The sequence below is a fragment of the Vulpes vulpes genome, chromosome 13 (genome assembly GCF_048418805.1).
Source record: "Vulpes vulpes isolate BD-2025 chromosome 13, VulVul3, whole genome shotgun sequence".
NCBI lineage: Eukaryota > Metazoa > Chordata > Mammalia > Carnivora > Canidae > Vulpes > Vulpes vulpes.
In genome coordinates, this window is record NC_132792.1 from 46,893,148 (window position 1) to 46,909,312 (window position 16,165).

Below are 16,165 nucleotides of genomic sequence, written 5' to 3' on the forward strand. Positions count from 1 at the left end.
ATGTTGGAGTAACGTAATATAGAGAATGTCATTTGAAGTCAGATAGACCCTAGGTCCAAACTTCAACTCTATTATTTGTATATATTTAATCTCTTGGAGTCTCAGTTTTCTCACCTGTAAAATGAGGATACAAACACAATTTTGAGGAGGGGAAAGGAAGTGTTAACATCAACTCTAGGAAACTGGAATTGTTTCTAGAATCTGGACTACAGAAGGTATGCGATGAGTATTCATTTCCTAACATTATCCCATCACCACTGCCTCTCTAGCCACACTATCAATAGGTAGAGACACTCCAGTATTTTTTTTTTTTTTTAACCATCCTTCCACAGTTGTAGAGGAGAGCAGGTTAAGAAAAGCATTTCAGTCACATGGTCATGCTGCAAAATGATATGTAGCAAAACCCCCGTATCTGCAGTAAGTAAGGACCAGATCAAAGTAAGACTTAAGCACTTAAGAGGAATATAGTACTGCTAAATGTTTGTTATAAATACAAAATTTCGGGGTTTTTAAAGCTACTCATGTAACTGAAACACAATGTTAATTTACTATTTACAAATATTCTTCCTAAGAATTTTAAAGGAGGCTGCCAGAATAAACATTCGTCAGATACCCCCACTCTCAGAGAAAAATATCAGAATCCAAAACATATAGAAAATGTACAAAATGAGAAAATCAACTAAACAGCTAAAACTTTACTCCTGGAATAATGTAATTCTTCTCAAGTTTAAAATATGGTACATATACAAGGCTATAAATTTAAAACCCAGAAAGCTATAAAAACATAAAGTTACTTCATAACTCATTTGGTGGCAAAAACTAAACTGACCTGGACTCATTTAACAACAAAATCTGACTGAATGTGTTGCTTTTTTACTGTCTTATTTATCCATACTCTTAACGTCTGCCAAAGAAAGTACAGAGTGCTACCCTACATTTGAGTTTTACCTAACGTGGTATGTGGATTGGATTACATTTCCAAATTAAAAAACAAAATAAATTCTGAAACACATCTGACATCACCAACGTATTATGAACCCATTCCAGTGAATATTTACTTAATTCTAAGTGACAGGTTTAAGTCACACAATAAATCTATGAATTACGTATTATTACTACTACTTTACATATGAATACCTAGATTGCGTATGATAAAATTAGGCCTTAATCCAAGGTTAATTTGACCAAAATCACTTAGCCCATAAAGAAGTGTGAGAACTCAAATCTAGGTCTGTCTTAATTTAAGGCCTAAGCAATTCAAAAGTCAACACTTTAAAGGAAATTTAAATCACAAAGAAAGTTTAAATAAGTTACTATTACCAAAACTTTTAACCTAGAACATGAAATTCCTGAGTAAAATGTACACTTTCCATCCTAGGTATTCACATCCAAACACTGACACCATACATCACCACACTTCATAGGACAAAAAGAGATGAGTTTACTGTTGTTTTTCTCTCCAAAGCGCTAGCCACAAAGTCAGTGAGTGAAAGCAAACACAAAAGTAGTACGTTCCTCAAACAAATGCCAACTAATCCCTTCCACTTGAATTTAGAAAGAATCATGGATCTGACTTTTTTTTTTTTAACCACAAAATGTACTAAACACCATACAAATATGGTTGATATAAACATAGGTCAAGTTTTTCTCCAGAAACAGCCCAAACTTAAAGATCTCTTGTTTCATCAGATATGCTCACTGGACTGAGAAAGGTTTAAGTGACACAAACCCAGGGTATCATCATCACTGTCCTAAGCAAAAGTTAGAGAAAATAAGCATCAACTTTTTTTCTTAATTGATCAATTTAAAATTTAAGTCTTTTCTCAAAATATTTTTCCCAAGCCAATGCCCTTAAACTAAGCAATAGATTTTCCCCACAAAAGACAGATTATGGTTCCCATCCAACCTACTTTCTACCCAAAGGAACAAATTCTAAAGCAGATACACTTCAATGAGAATCTCTATTTTGAGTAGATTATTTAGCAAAGTGAAAAGCAATCAGAGGATCTGATAATCACAATATCTAATTTAACTGTTTCAGTAGGCATTCTTTTAAGAAGAAATATCTTTACTCAAAAGAATTTTTTCTTTTGTAGAAGAATGGGGAAATTTTTTTGAACAAGGAAGCCTGATGGATACCTCTTGCAGGGTTACTTCTCCTGCCTATTCCTTACATAATCACCCAATATCAGGTTTCTATAGTTTGTCTGGATCAAGTCCTTGGCAATTATCTTAAGCCTCTTTAAACATCTGAAAGGTTCAGATGTTAAGCACTCTTTGTTTACATTATATATATATGTGTGTTTACAGAACACTACTTAAAAAACAGACTCACTAGAACCCCTAATTACTGATTCAGTTTCTACCAGCAAGTCTCTAATATGTATAAAATCATCAAAGATATTTGTTAAAAATGAAAATTCCTGAGCTCCACTCTATCAAGGACTATAACATAGTTCTCGAAAAGTATTCAGGCATCTTGCTGTTTAACTATCCCAGATGACTGTGATGCAGAGGTTGCACACTGACAAACACTGTTCTATACTGTAATTCATCTAATGATGGTGTTAGCAATTTCTTGTTCCCAAATTGCACAGCCAAACCATTACCAGCTGATAGACTGCCAGCCACGCTGAGTCAGTATCCTTCTTAGACTCATTCCTAACCTTTTAGCACCTATTTTTTAAGGTAAGAGGGGAGATTAGACATGCAACTCTGACCATGCCAAAGCTAAGCTACAACTAACTATCTCTGAGTTAAAATGAGTGGCTCACAGAAAAAGTAGATTACTTGTCTGAATTTTAACTCACTAATAATAATGAAGTGCAATAAAAATGATTTAAGAGCTGTTTACGTCCCAGAGACCAGCTTTCTTGCTTTACAAACATTATTTCAATTAATCCTTACAAAAATCCAGTAAGAATATTCTCTACATTTTACAGAAGAAACTGAAGCCACACTGCTATTAAGTCCACTCTGCCTGACTTTAAAGCTACAGCTCTTAACACATGCCAGAATGCCTTTAATTCTTAAACTTTAAAAGTGCAGTGATCTAGTTTATTACTTCTTGGTAAAGTATGTCCTAATTTATACAGAACACGTTCACTTAACTAATTCTCCTCACAATGAGCACAAAAAGTAGTACAACTTGGCAAGCAGAGGCTAATACATGACCAGAGTATCCTACTTCAAGTCAGGACTCAACAGTTTGTTTCCACATATACTATTCAATCATAATTATGGGGATACTAGACAGCTATCAAGAGAACTTGTTTTCCTTAGTTAAATAAAAAAGCTATCACATCCACAATTCTGTTAATGCTAGTACATTTTAAACTACCTTGTAACTACCATGTAACTCAGGGCAGGGCAGAGTCACAAAGAAACACCTTAAGGTAATTCTATCTGTCCCCTTCTTTGTGCCCTAGCCTTTCCTATTTATATAAATCCTGTTTCTCAGTACATTCAATTACCAAGCTCCTCTCCACAATAGCCAACATACTATTTTCAGAAATTCGAAAGACATTTGCACCAGAATGCAGGAGTTCATTTCTCAGTATAAAGAGAAATGCTTCAAATCTACTAAATTCTTTAAATAAAATATATTGGTTCATTACTCTCCTCAGAAGATATAATGCAATAATAATGTAACACTCATCTTCTTCATTCCACAGTTAGCCGTAACACTAGCCGTAACACTACATAGTAGATAAAAAAAAAAGAAAAAAGAAAAAAAACAACTAAGATAAACTGATAAAGTGATGAAGATAAAGTGAGAGAAACGCAGCTAAGCAATCAATGAATACCTGTTCCTGGTAAGGATGAGCATTACTTTTATGCTTTACATGTCCCCGAGGAAAGAGAAGTTCCATCCCAGTCTCCACAAGGAAAGAGTATTCTCTCCTCTTTAACGACTCCTCTCCAAGGAGGAGGGCTCATCCTAACCTTTTTCGAAGACACTGCAAACAGAAAATAGTATTTGTGAGGCACTAGGTTGCTCAAGGCTTGTCAAAGCTAGAGTGACTGGCCAAGGAGCTCTGCTACCCTGAGTGTCCTATCTAATCACAAGGACTAAGGGGATGGGTCTCTCCCCACCTGTAGCAGCCACTGCATAGTGTGCTGACTGGGACATTTGTTTCATCCGAGTTGGGAGACTTGGGTAAATCACTGCTTCAGGGCAGCCTGGGCTCTGGGTCATGCACTTTTTAGATTCTGCCCCCAAGTAAAGCAAGTCAATCCTGCCCCATTATGGTAGCATTCATGGTGAAATCCCAGAGATCCAAAATTTTCTTTTCTACCCAAGGATAGTGCCAGCTACTTCCATCTGTATAATAAACAAAATATGCTATTATTTGCATTTCAGACTCCACTTTCTCTCCGACAGGCCTGGACTCAAAAGTACCAAAGTACTAGGCAGCTTAAATCTCAGCTACATAAACAGTCTTCCAGGCGCCCTATTTTGGTATAATACACCTATCTGTCTTAATCTTGGGATTCACATACTTGTCTAGTCCTTTTCCCTTGAATCTGGGATGGATCTGTGAATTGCTTTAACCAACAGAATGTGGCAGAAATTATGCTATGCCAAGCCTATGCCTTAGGAAGGCCTGGGTCCTTCTTCTTTTGTACTGTTTTGCATCTTAAGCCACTATGTAAGGCCAGCCACACTGGTGGAAAGGCCACTTAGGAAGCAGATCCCTGAAACTTTAAGAAATATGGAAAAAAAAAAGAAGAAAGAAAGAAAGAAAGAAAGAAAGAAAGAAAGAAAGAAAGAAAGAAAGAAAAAGAAAAAGAGAGAAGATCATCTCCCAGCTGAACTGCCAGCTGAATGTACCCTTTAGAGTGACCACCAGCAAAACCTAAACTGCTCAAATGAGCCCAGCCCAGGATAGCAAAACTATAAGCAAATAAGATGATTGTTTTTTTTAATTTTTATTTATTTTTGATAGTCACACACACACACAGAGAGAGAGAGAGAGAGGCGCAGAGACATAGGCAGAGGGAGAAGCAGGCTCCATGCACGGGAGCCCAACGTGGGATTCGATCCTGGGTCTCCAGGATCACGCCCTGGGCCAAAGGCAGGTGCCAAACCGCTGCACCACCCAGGGATCCCAAGATGATTGTTTTAAGTCATTTAGTGTTAGGGTTGTTAAAGAGCAGTAAGTGACCAAAACAATGTTTACCTAGTTCCTTGCATTTTGGCATAATTTGTTCAAAACCCAGAGTAAAGGAGAGAAGTAATGAATTATAACCCCAAATATTCATACAATCTCACAAGATAAAAGTCTTATGCCCTTCTTAATGTTAGTGACCCCACTAAACTGAGTTCCAAGAGGACAGGCTTCCTGTTTGTCCTCTTAGCACTGTACTCCAGCACCTAGCACAGTACCTGGCATGTAACAGGTATAGGCTATGTTATGAACAAACAATAAGTTTAAGGAATGTCAAGACAAATGTTAGTCTTCCTTATAACTTAGGAGTTATCTGGCATATGGTTTTATATAATAAGCTCCAAGAGTTGTTTAATCATGTGAATTTGAAGTATATACTAAGAGCTTTTTAACGGTAAATCTTTTTTTAATGATAAAGCTTTTTATGTGACAGTAAAAATCATGATACATACTTTCAGAAATCACATCCTGATTTATACGCTCCAAAAATACAAATTTCCATAGACGAGGCTTTTATAATGGGAGAACAAACTTCATCAGTAAAAGCAGCTGAATTAAAATCAACAAATTTCCAGAAGGAAATTGATACCTACATTTCACTAATGTACTTTTTTAAACAAGAAATCAACTTTTGCTCTTTCGTTGACAGGAGGATAACTATTTTGATAAATACTTACAAATTTCAAAATTACCCATCAACAGCCACTGCAATGAGGTTATCATTTTATTTAACACAAAGGAAAAAGTAGACAAGTTCAGATTTACATAGTACAAAAGTTTAACACAGATTTCAAACTCTTCTTATATAGCCTTCGGTTATATTTCCATTCTAGATGAAGAGTTAGGAAGAAAAAAATTTACTGGCCTAGGAACAAAAATATGGGTCTTAGTTCTAGTTCTAATTTTAGCCACTTACTAGTCATATACTCGGAATTTTTTTTCAACTTCTTTGAGCATCAGTGTATTCATCTAAAACAGCAATGATTATCTCCTGACACACCTACTGCTCAGGTGTCATAAAAATCAAATAATACAGTCTATATAACCATTATGGAAAAATGTCAAATGCTATACAAATACAAGATATGATCCTCTTCTTAATGTCAGCAAAGAGTAGAAAAATCATCTATGTACGTGCTTTTGCTAGACATTTTCCCTCCATTAAGTTATTAGCAACTAGTTCCTTCAACACTACTATAAAGGCCAATTTGTTGGTTTTTCCACTCCTTGTTATTACATCATATTTTTATAGAAAGAGTAAAAAAGACCCCAGTCTAATAATTATGGAATCAAAGTTTCTAGAGCTACAAAAGATACTAAATAATAATTTTCTCAGGTTCCCTATCAGGAAGATAATCTTATAGGTGGAGAAAAGTTAATTATTTACTAATCAAATTATGCTTTAATCATACTGGGGAGAGTTAGCTCCTTAATCTGATGAAGAAATGCACTGAGTAGGACCCCACACTTCATTTCTTTTGTAAAGTTTCCATTTTTACTTGATAAGGCTTCATGAATGAAGTGAAAGGAATATTTTTAAGTAAGGCATATGTGAACGTAAGAAGATAGAATAAAGATAAAAGTTCTTAAGATTTCATATATCACTTCCCCTCTTTCCCCCAAACCCAAACTAAGATACAAAGGAAATAAAAAAGTAAGTGACTGGTCCAATATTGCTATCTGCTCTCCTCCACATGGAAAACAAGAACAGTACAGATAGTACAATAAAAATCAAAGACCCAAGAACCACAAAATGTTAAAAACTGAAAGGAACCTCCAGGATCACTTAGTCTTACTGATGAGGTCACTTAAAGGCAGTAACTATATGCAACTGATGGTAAATTATACATCTTCTAACAAGAAAGAAAACCATCAGTGTCAATCAGTTCCTCCTTTTACCACCTGCTAACTGAAACAGGGCAAATCATTTAACCTCTTAGGCTAGTCTGTTATATAATAGCAAATAACAGTACCAATTCTTGATAAACTGTAAACCACAACACAAAGTAGAGATATTGTATTTAAGTGTATATAAAGTATGTCTCTACAGTAGGGGTTATCAGTAAGTGGAAGAATTTGAAAATTCCATGGTTTTAAAAAGCCTCCAGTAATCCTGAGAGCTGTTCCTAGCTCAACCTACTGACCCACAGGTTCCATAGGTGAGCTTCAGGTGAGTTCATGGACTTCCCTAAAATTATATACAGAAAGCACAGGTGCATATGGAAATTTTCCATGCCAGATTTTTTTTAGTTTCACCAAGGATTAGCAATCACCAAAAGGCTAATAATTACTGCTGTAAAGTAACATACATCTGCCGAAGATAAAGCTTCCGTGGATACTGTTCAAAATGGTACCATTATTTTCCCAACCTGGGTCAGAATCTGTTATTTTTACTTTCTTCATTTTTTTCTCTGACCATCAAATTCTGTCCTTTCCATTCCTAATATTCCAGCCGTAGTTCAGACCCTCATTACCTATGACCATAGCAATCAAGGTCTTTCTACCTCCAGATTTCTACTTCAATTCACACTACACGTTGCTGCCAAATTAATCCTCTGAAAACAGTATTTTAAGCTTTTCATTCGCAATTCAAAAAATCATCTGTAAAACCCCCCAAACATATTATATCCAAGGTCATTAGCCCAGCCTTAAAAGCAATCATAAACCGGTTCAAACTTTTACTTCGTTTTATCAGCCTTTATGTTAGTATAAATACTTTATGTTCCACCCAAATATAATTGTTTATATTTAACAATTATAATGGGAAAACAAACTTCTCAAACATATATTTAACAATTATAATGGGAGAACTCTCCCCAAACATATGAACTCTGTGCTCTAATTTCTTAGTCCCTTTTCTCTGCTTGGATTACTTTTCTTGGTTTATCAAAAGTCACAGTCACCCTTCAAAACAAAGATTTCAAAAGCCAGAAGCTCTATGGATTAACCCTTCTTACCGCACCTTGCCAAGTAAGATGTGAGCTCTTCCTCTTCTGAATTTGAATTCTATATGAAACGTAAGGATGTATTAAAAGATAAAGGAGGCATTTGTGATAGTCCTACCTGCTTAACTATTCTGGGAAGGCAGAAACTGCTGTAATCCTTCATATTACTCCATCTACCTCACACAATCATGCAGGAGATGCTTAATAATTGTGCAAGGAAATGAAGGAAATTTCAGCCTTCGTGGGGCAAACAGCAAAGATCACTATCTCTCTGAAGGCAGAGAACTTATTTGTAACATCCTCTACCATACTAGGATTCTAAAAAACATAACCCCACTGCCCTTTAAGTCTTGGCATTAGATGTCTTATAAACAGTTCTGTATTTTAAGGGAAAAGCTACGTGAAAACATCAATAAGCTACATACCAAGTAACTCTTCTACATACTTTTTACACTTCTCAGTGTGAGTAGCTCCCAACACTCGGCCAGGAATTTTTCAGTTCAAAAAATATTAACTGTTTACGAGAAATGATAATTTGCAGTCCCAACTATTATCTACTTTATGGCCAAAGCAAAGTCACGTAAGAGAATGCCTTTATTTTTATTTTTTAAAGGTGCATTTTGCTTGTATCATCCACAGAGCCTTAGCGAGACAGGTCAACTGGATTCCTACAGAAGGATGAACGCTTGCACAAACCCGCATACATTGTACAGCAGGTACTTCAGATTAAAAAAAACCAAAACAAAAAAACACCAAAGGGGGAGAAAAAGAGAACTTTGGACATTATTTTCCACTCTGACCAGTAGCTTTTTAAAGCCGAAACTCAAAATCTTTTTTTTTTTTTTTTTTTTTGCACAGTAGCCTACACACACAAAAAAGATAAAAACTCACCAAGCAAAAAAAGTCACACCAAGCCCCTGGAAAATATTTTATCCTGGAAGAGTAAGAATGTCAAAATAAAAGATACTCGTCTTGGGTAAGGAAGGTTTCCCTGTAATTACGGGAGCAAAGGACGCTCAACTAACTCCAGACGATGGAGTCAAGGAAGGACTGAGGATCCTTCGGAGGTTGTAAAAAAACAAACAAAAAAAAACAAAACAAAACCAAAAAACCCCCCAAAACAATGGACAAACTACAAAATTAAAACCTTTTTTTTAAAAAAAAAAAGATGAAAGGAGAAGGTCCAGGTCACTGAGGAGATAAGGAGTAAAAACTGCAAGGTCACTGGGACCTACCAGGTCACACAAAGGTGGAGGTGGGGGTTGTGTTGGTGTGTGTGTGTGTTGGGGGGGGGGGACTGCAGAGTCAGGGAAGAACCCGGAGGGATCAAAACACGTCAGGAAAATAAAAACGCCTTTCTGTACGGCCGGGAGTCTTGCGGTGAAAGTCAGGGCAGCGGCTGCAAGTCCACGCGCGGGGATGGTTTCGGAGGGGTGCTGCGGGGGGAGGACGAGGAGGCGGACGGAACGCTAAGGGGAGGCTGAGGGAGCCTCAGAACGGCGGCGGCAGAGTCACGGAGACACTTGGCTCCTCCGGGATCCTCAGCTCGGGCCTGCGCCGGGGCCAACGCGGGGCAAGCCCCGTGACCCCACCCCAGAAAACTCCGGGGCCCCCGGGCCGGGGGAGGCGGCCGGCGCGGCGCGGCCGGTCGGCGGCCGCCCCTCAGAGGGTCCGGCCCGGGGGCCGCGCGCCCGCCCCCCGCGCCCCCCGCACCCCCCGCGCCCCCGCCCCCCGCCGCGGCGTCCTTACCCGGCGCAAAGCCGTCGGCTCCCGGCGGTCGGGCGGCCACTCCAGCGGCGGGGCGCCCTCACCCTTCCGCGCCCAAGATCGCCATCTCGCAGCAGGCGCGGCGGCGGCGGCGGCAGCCACCCAGGCGTCGGCCCCGGCAGCCCAGGCCGCCTGCAGCCACTTGGAACCCGCTCGCCGCGCTCGGCGACACCCGACCCTCCCCCCACCCCCACCCCGGCCGCGCGCCGCCCCCGGCAGACCCCACACCTCCCGCCTCAGGAGCGCGCCGCGTGCTCGCGTCACCGGCGCCGCGCCGCGAGCGCGCGCCTGCGCCGCGGCCGCCTTAGAGCTCCCCCTCCCCCCACGCCCGGACCCGGAACCCGGGCTTCCCGCGAGCATGCGCAGCGAGGGCGCCCCCGCGAGGATGCTTTCGGAAAACTCCGCTCCTCTGGGGCTGCCGAGCGCGGTCGAGGAGAGCTGGAGGGCCAGCCAATGGGAGGAGGGGGGCGGGGCCCAAACCTGCGGAGGGGGCGGGGCCACCGCTGAGATTTGGGAAGAGGCCTTTCTGAGCGGGAGGTGGGTGTGGGTGCTGCTGACCTGGCTTTCCCGTCCGGGACCGGGACAGCGCGGGTGAGCGACCTCGGCTCAGGGCCCCCGGCGCTGGCCTTCTCATCTCGAGTGCTTTACTGCAAAAGTAGGCTGTTAAATACTCTAGACCTGAGCATCTGACCTAGAACCCCACTGCATTTGACAGGTGGCCACAGAAGACTTCCACTTTATTCTCATTAGTCACCGAAACGTTCGCCCCCATAGCGCTACGGTGATAAAACTGGTACTGAGCAGGTACAGGTGTCCGTGCAGCAAATTCGCACGGTGCCGCCATGAAAAAGAGTACATTCTCCCCTTTAGAAAAACGAGTTAACTAAGTCTCTAGAAGTCCTGTTGGTTCTGTGCGTTGCGTTTAGAAGGCCGCCCTGCAAATAGAAGTCAGTGGTGACCACATAACTCACCAGATGACTGGTCTTCTACTTCAGAAATGAGAAAGGCCCTCAAGCATGGGTTTCTACAATTTTAGCCCACCCGCCTCACCCAAGCCCCATAAATTACCTACATCCACACCCGAGCCTATTGGTTTTCCTTCTGACTCCAAGGCTGGGTGTCTGCTTCTCTCCAAAGAGGACCTCTTTACTGTCCATTCCCTCCTGTGCCCCCTCAGCATGATGATGTTTTAATTATGTTCTGTCTTAAATTTTTCCTCAACTTTAAAACCTCTCTCTAGTTCTCCCTCTTTTTCCATCCTAATTAAGCTCTTGAAAAAGCTATGTACCAAGAAGAGCATCAACGCCCCGTGAAGAATTGTAAGATTAAATAATAACTCTGATTGAAGGAATGTACCTTCTCTTCCTCTCCCTTCCATTAGTTTCTACACTCCAAATTGATACCAGGGCCCAACGCACACCATATCCACTATGATTATTCTAAAATACACATGTGAGCATATTGCTTCACTGTTTAAAATCTTTCATTGGCTCTTCAGAGCTTTCAAGAGAAGGATTAACATGATCTTCCAGGCTTCTTTACTGTCACATGTTAGGTCCCTCTGTCTTTGGGATTCAGAGCTCTGTCTTCAGAGTTCCCCTGATTGCATTCACTGATCTCTGCCTAAATGAGTACTGTTTTCCTCTAACCTCTTCCTCACTGTTTTGTTGGTCCACTCTCATTAAAAATGAATTCGAAAACATGCTTACAAGTGCACTCTCAGATATTACGTACACATACCCAGCAGAGGTCTGCTTGCCATCTCCAGAATGCCTACAGGCCTCCTTCCACTTCCTGCTCACTTTCAGTTCCCCTCTGAGTCCTCAGAAGCTCCTAATAGTCACCAAGGCCCCTAAATTTGCAGTCAATGTTGAGCCAACTTTTCTTTTCTTTTTTTTTTATAACTTTTTTTAATTTTTATTTATTTATGATAGTCAGAGAGAGAGAGAGAGAGAGAGAGGCAGAGACATAGGCAGAGGGAGAAGCAGGCTCCATGCACCGGGAGCCCGAAGTGGGATTTGATCCCGGGTCTCCAGGATCGCGCCCTGGGCCAAAGGCAGGCGCCAAACCACTGCGCCACCCAGGGATCCCCGCCAACTTTTCATTATTAAATATTTCCTAGGTTTCAAACAAATACTATTATAAATATCTTTTTTATAAATCATTGTCTGTATCCTTACTTACTGCCTAAGTTTAAATCCTTAAAAGTAATCAGAAGTATAAATAATTTTAGCTCTTTTGAAACATATTGGCAGGTTGCCTTCCAGAAAGAACATAGGCTTAGGTGTCACGTTGCGTGGACCACCATGCAAAATGCAGCTCTGCTACCCAAGAAGGCCATATTCAAACTTTTGTGGGTTCCCAGATGCCTTTACCTTTGTGGGCCTCTTCCTCCATAAAATAATATTAAAAATTAAAGACAAACATATTAATACTATACATGAAAATATTTTCTTCAGCCTTTCCCTTCTGATTTTAAAAGAAATTAAAACATTTTTATGGGCGCCTAAAAGTATGGTAGCCTGAGCCACTGTGCCTACTAACAATTGGATAAGTCAATTTTGCTGCCACCTGCAAACTAGGATATTTGGCCAAATTCCTTAATCTAACAGTGCCTCACCAGAAAATTGGTATAATGCTACTACATGATATTGTAGTGAAAAGCAAATGAGTTGCTACAAAAAAATACCAAGAATTATGTGGCACATAATAAATTGCTTTTGTTATATTGTTATTATCAATTTTCCCACAGCACTGTTGGAGAGTATATGATTGTCCTTCACTGTGCCAACTCATCATGGTATATTTTCATATGAGCAAACGTGGTATCCTGCCATTAGTCCTTTGTTCATTTTCTTATTTCTTTTATTCACAGAAAGACAACCTATATATAGTATGGATATTGATCCCAGATGAAATGATTGGCCTTTTCCATTTTTGTTTTCTTCTGTTATTTTATGCTTCATAAGTCCTTTCCCATCCTGAGATCATATGGATATCTGTCTTTATTTTTTTTCTATTTGGTAATTTCACTTTTGTCATTAAATAATTTAATCCCTTCAAGATTTATTTTAGAAACATGATCTGTTTTTTATTTTCTCTACATAGTCTTTGATCTTCCCTAGCTTGTTTGTTAAAGAATCCTTCTACAGCTATTATGATTTTAAAATATGCCCACAAATGTATTCATAGTCCTTCCTTTAAAAAGTAGAGACTAATTCTCTTCCAAGTGAATGTGAGTTGGACTTAGTGACTTGCTTCTAATGAATACAATATAGCAGAAGTGACAGACTGTCACTTCCAAGGGATCTTAAAAAGGTGTTATGGCTCTTCCCTACTTTCTTTCAGATCACTTGCTCTGGGGAAGGCAGTTACCATGTCATGAGGACATGTCAGGTAACTTTATCAGATGCCCACATGGCAAGGAACAGAATATCCTGCCAAATAACAGCAAGGATCTGAGCTTCCTGCCAATCTCCATGTGATTGAGCCATTTTGGAAGCAGTTTCTCTAGTCCCAGTCAGGCATTTAGATGATGCAGACATTTTGATTTCAACCACATTAGAAAAGTTGAACCAGATCTCCCAACCAAGTCACTCTCAAATACCTGACCCATAGTAATGGTGAGATAATACATGTTTATTGTTTTGAGCTACCAAATTTGGGAGATAATTTTGTTATGCAGCAATAGAAAACAAATACACTAACCCAGTAGTTTTCAACTAGGGACAATTTTGCATCCATGGGGACATTTGGCAATGTTATAAGACGTTTTTGATGGTCACAACTGGTGGAGGGAGAGATTTCCATTGCCATCTTGTGGGTAGAGACCAGAGAGCGCTAAATATCTTTCAGTGCCCAAGATAGTACACACACACCTCCAGCAACAAAGAATTATCAGATTCAAATGGCAATTTGTTGCCCAAGGTGAGAAATCTCTCATTAACTTGTTTTCCCTGCACCTTAACATTTCCCTCTTTCACATGTACTTATGAAAGAGGTGGGTTTGCTTCATATCTTTTGTTCATTTGGATGCTGCTTCACCTTGTTTTAACCCTGGTTCTAGGCTTTCTGCTTTCTACCACTGGATACTAATTTTACTTTTTCAAGGATTTGGCATAAATGGACTCATTCACTATGTACTTCTTTGTGTCTAGCTTCTTTGGCTCAGCATATTTTAGAGGTTTGCTCATATTGTGTGTAGCAATGTTCCTTCTTTACCGTTTACCACTATTCTATTGTATGGATTTGCCAAATTTTTTAAATGTTTGTTCTATTCAGGGACATTTTGTTTATTTCCAGTTTTTGGTTATTGTGACTAAAGATTCCATGACTATGTGGTTAAAAATATTTGTGTTGACATATGTTTTTATTTTCTTGGGTAAATAACGCCTAGGAGTGGAATTTCTGGGTCATATGCTAAATATATATTTAACCTTAAAAGAATCGCCAACCTGCTTTCCAAAGTGGTTGTACCATTTTACATTCCCACCAGCAATGTATGTTCTGGATGTTCCATTTCCTTTCTAACGCTTGGTAATGTCACTCCTTTCTGATCTTAGCCATTATCATGGATGTGTATTGGTAAGTCATGGTGTTGTCTCTTGTATTCCCCTGATAACTAATGATGTTGAGCATCTTTTCATTTGCTTATGGATCATTTGTATATTTTCTTTGATGAGGTTTCTGCTCAAATCTCTTCCCCATTTCACATTGTTTTTGTCTCTTCTATGTGTAGTTCTATATACCAATCCTTCATGAGATATATATGTATAAAATCTTTTCTCCCAGTTTATGGGTTACCAAGGTGGTCAAACTATGTATATAAGCATATATAAACTATATGTCTATCAAAGATGAACCCCATTGATCCTGGCCTCCTGGTATCAACACTTTTATAGAGCCCCCCACCCTCCATATGGCTGACCTGTGTGACCAGGAAATTGTAGAAGTGATGGTATGTGACTTCTGAGGCTAGATCATAAGAGATTGCAGCATCCATCTTGCCCTCCTGGAGTGCTTGTTCTAGAGAAAGCCAGCCTTTGGAAAGACCCATACAGGTAGAAACTGACGCCTGTTGATAAACAGCTAATAGCCACTTGCCAGCTATGGGTGGCACCTTGGAAGTGGATCCTCCAGCCTCTGACAAGCTTTCAGATGACTGCAATCTCAAGTGACACTCCAAGCCAGAAATGGCCAGCCACACAAGTCATAGATTCTTGATCCACAGAAACTATGAGAGATAATAAATGTTTTCGTTTTCAGCTGCTATGTTCTGAAGGCATTTTTTACACAGCAACAGATAAACTTGTATTTTCATTTTGTTAACAATGTCTTTTAAAAAACAGAAGTTTCTGATGAAGTTCAGCTTACCAATTCTTTGTTTTGTGACTTATGCTTTCTGTGACATATTTAAGAAATTTTACCTACTCCAGGATAAGGAAGATTTTTTTTTAATCTTTCTTCTTAAATTTTATTTTTAGCTTTTATATTTGGGTCTATATGACATTTAAGATCAATTTTTGCATATGGTATGAGGAAAGAGTCAATGTTAATTTTTTTGCAAATAGATATACAGTTGTTTCAACACCATTTGTTGAAAAGATAATTCTTGCCCATTGGAATATTTTGGCAAGTTTAGTAAAAAGTTTCAGGACTATTTCAGGACTCTCTATTCCATTTCATTTAACTATATGTCTGTCTTTATGCAAATATCACACAATATTGATTACTGTAACTTTAGAAAGTTTTGAAAATCAGGAAGTATAAATATTCCAAGTCTGTTCTTTTTCTCACAATAATTTTGACTCTTCCAGATTCTTTGCGTTTCCATGTGAATGTTAGAATTAACTCATTAGTTTTTATTTTTTAAAACATACCTGCAGGGATTTGCTTGGGATTGTGAATATGTAGATCAATTTAGGAAGAATTGACCTCTTAACAATATTTAGTCTTCAAATCCCCAGACTAGATCTCAGTTTATTTAGTAGCCTCTAAATTCTCTTAGCAATTCTTGTGTTTTGTATAGTGTTGGTGTTGCATATTACTTATCCTTAAGTATTTCACACTTTTGATAGTATTATAAATGTTATTTTTAATTTCATTTTCTAATGTCTCAAAGATAGTATATTTAAATTGATTTTGAGGGCAGCCCGGGTTGCTCAGCAGTTTAGTGCTCTCTTCAGCTCAGGGTGTGATCCCTGAGACCCAGGATCGAGTCCCATGTCCGGCTCCCTGCATGGAGTCTGCTTCTCCTTGTGCCTGTCTCTGCCTTTCTCTCTC

General features: G+C 39.4%; 1 protein-coding gene across 13 annotated transcripts in view; it reads right to left on the reverse strand.

The window, feature by feature from the left end:
• The window catches only part of WWP1 (WW domain containing E3 ubiquitin protein ligase 1), a 114,371-nt gene extending 104,215 nt beyond the window's left edge, over positions 1-10,156 (reverse strand). For 2 of the 13 annotated variants that reach the window (XM_072734367.1, XM_072734370.1), the window contains exon 1: positions 9,866-10,084. The gene's annotated coding sequence lies outside the window, so the exon portion shown is untranslated. Of the gene's footprint in view, positions 1-9,865 lie in introns of all 13 variants that reach the window. The other 11 variants (XM_072734366.1, XM_072734368.1, XM_072734374.1 and 8 more) reach the window with 11 other exon arrangements.
• Between the last annotated feature and the right edge of the window lie 6,009 nt (positions 10,157-16,165).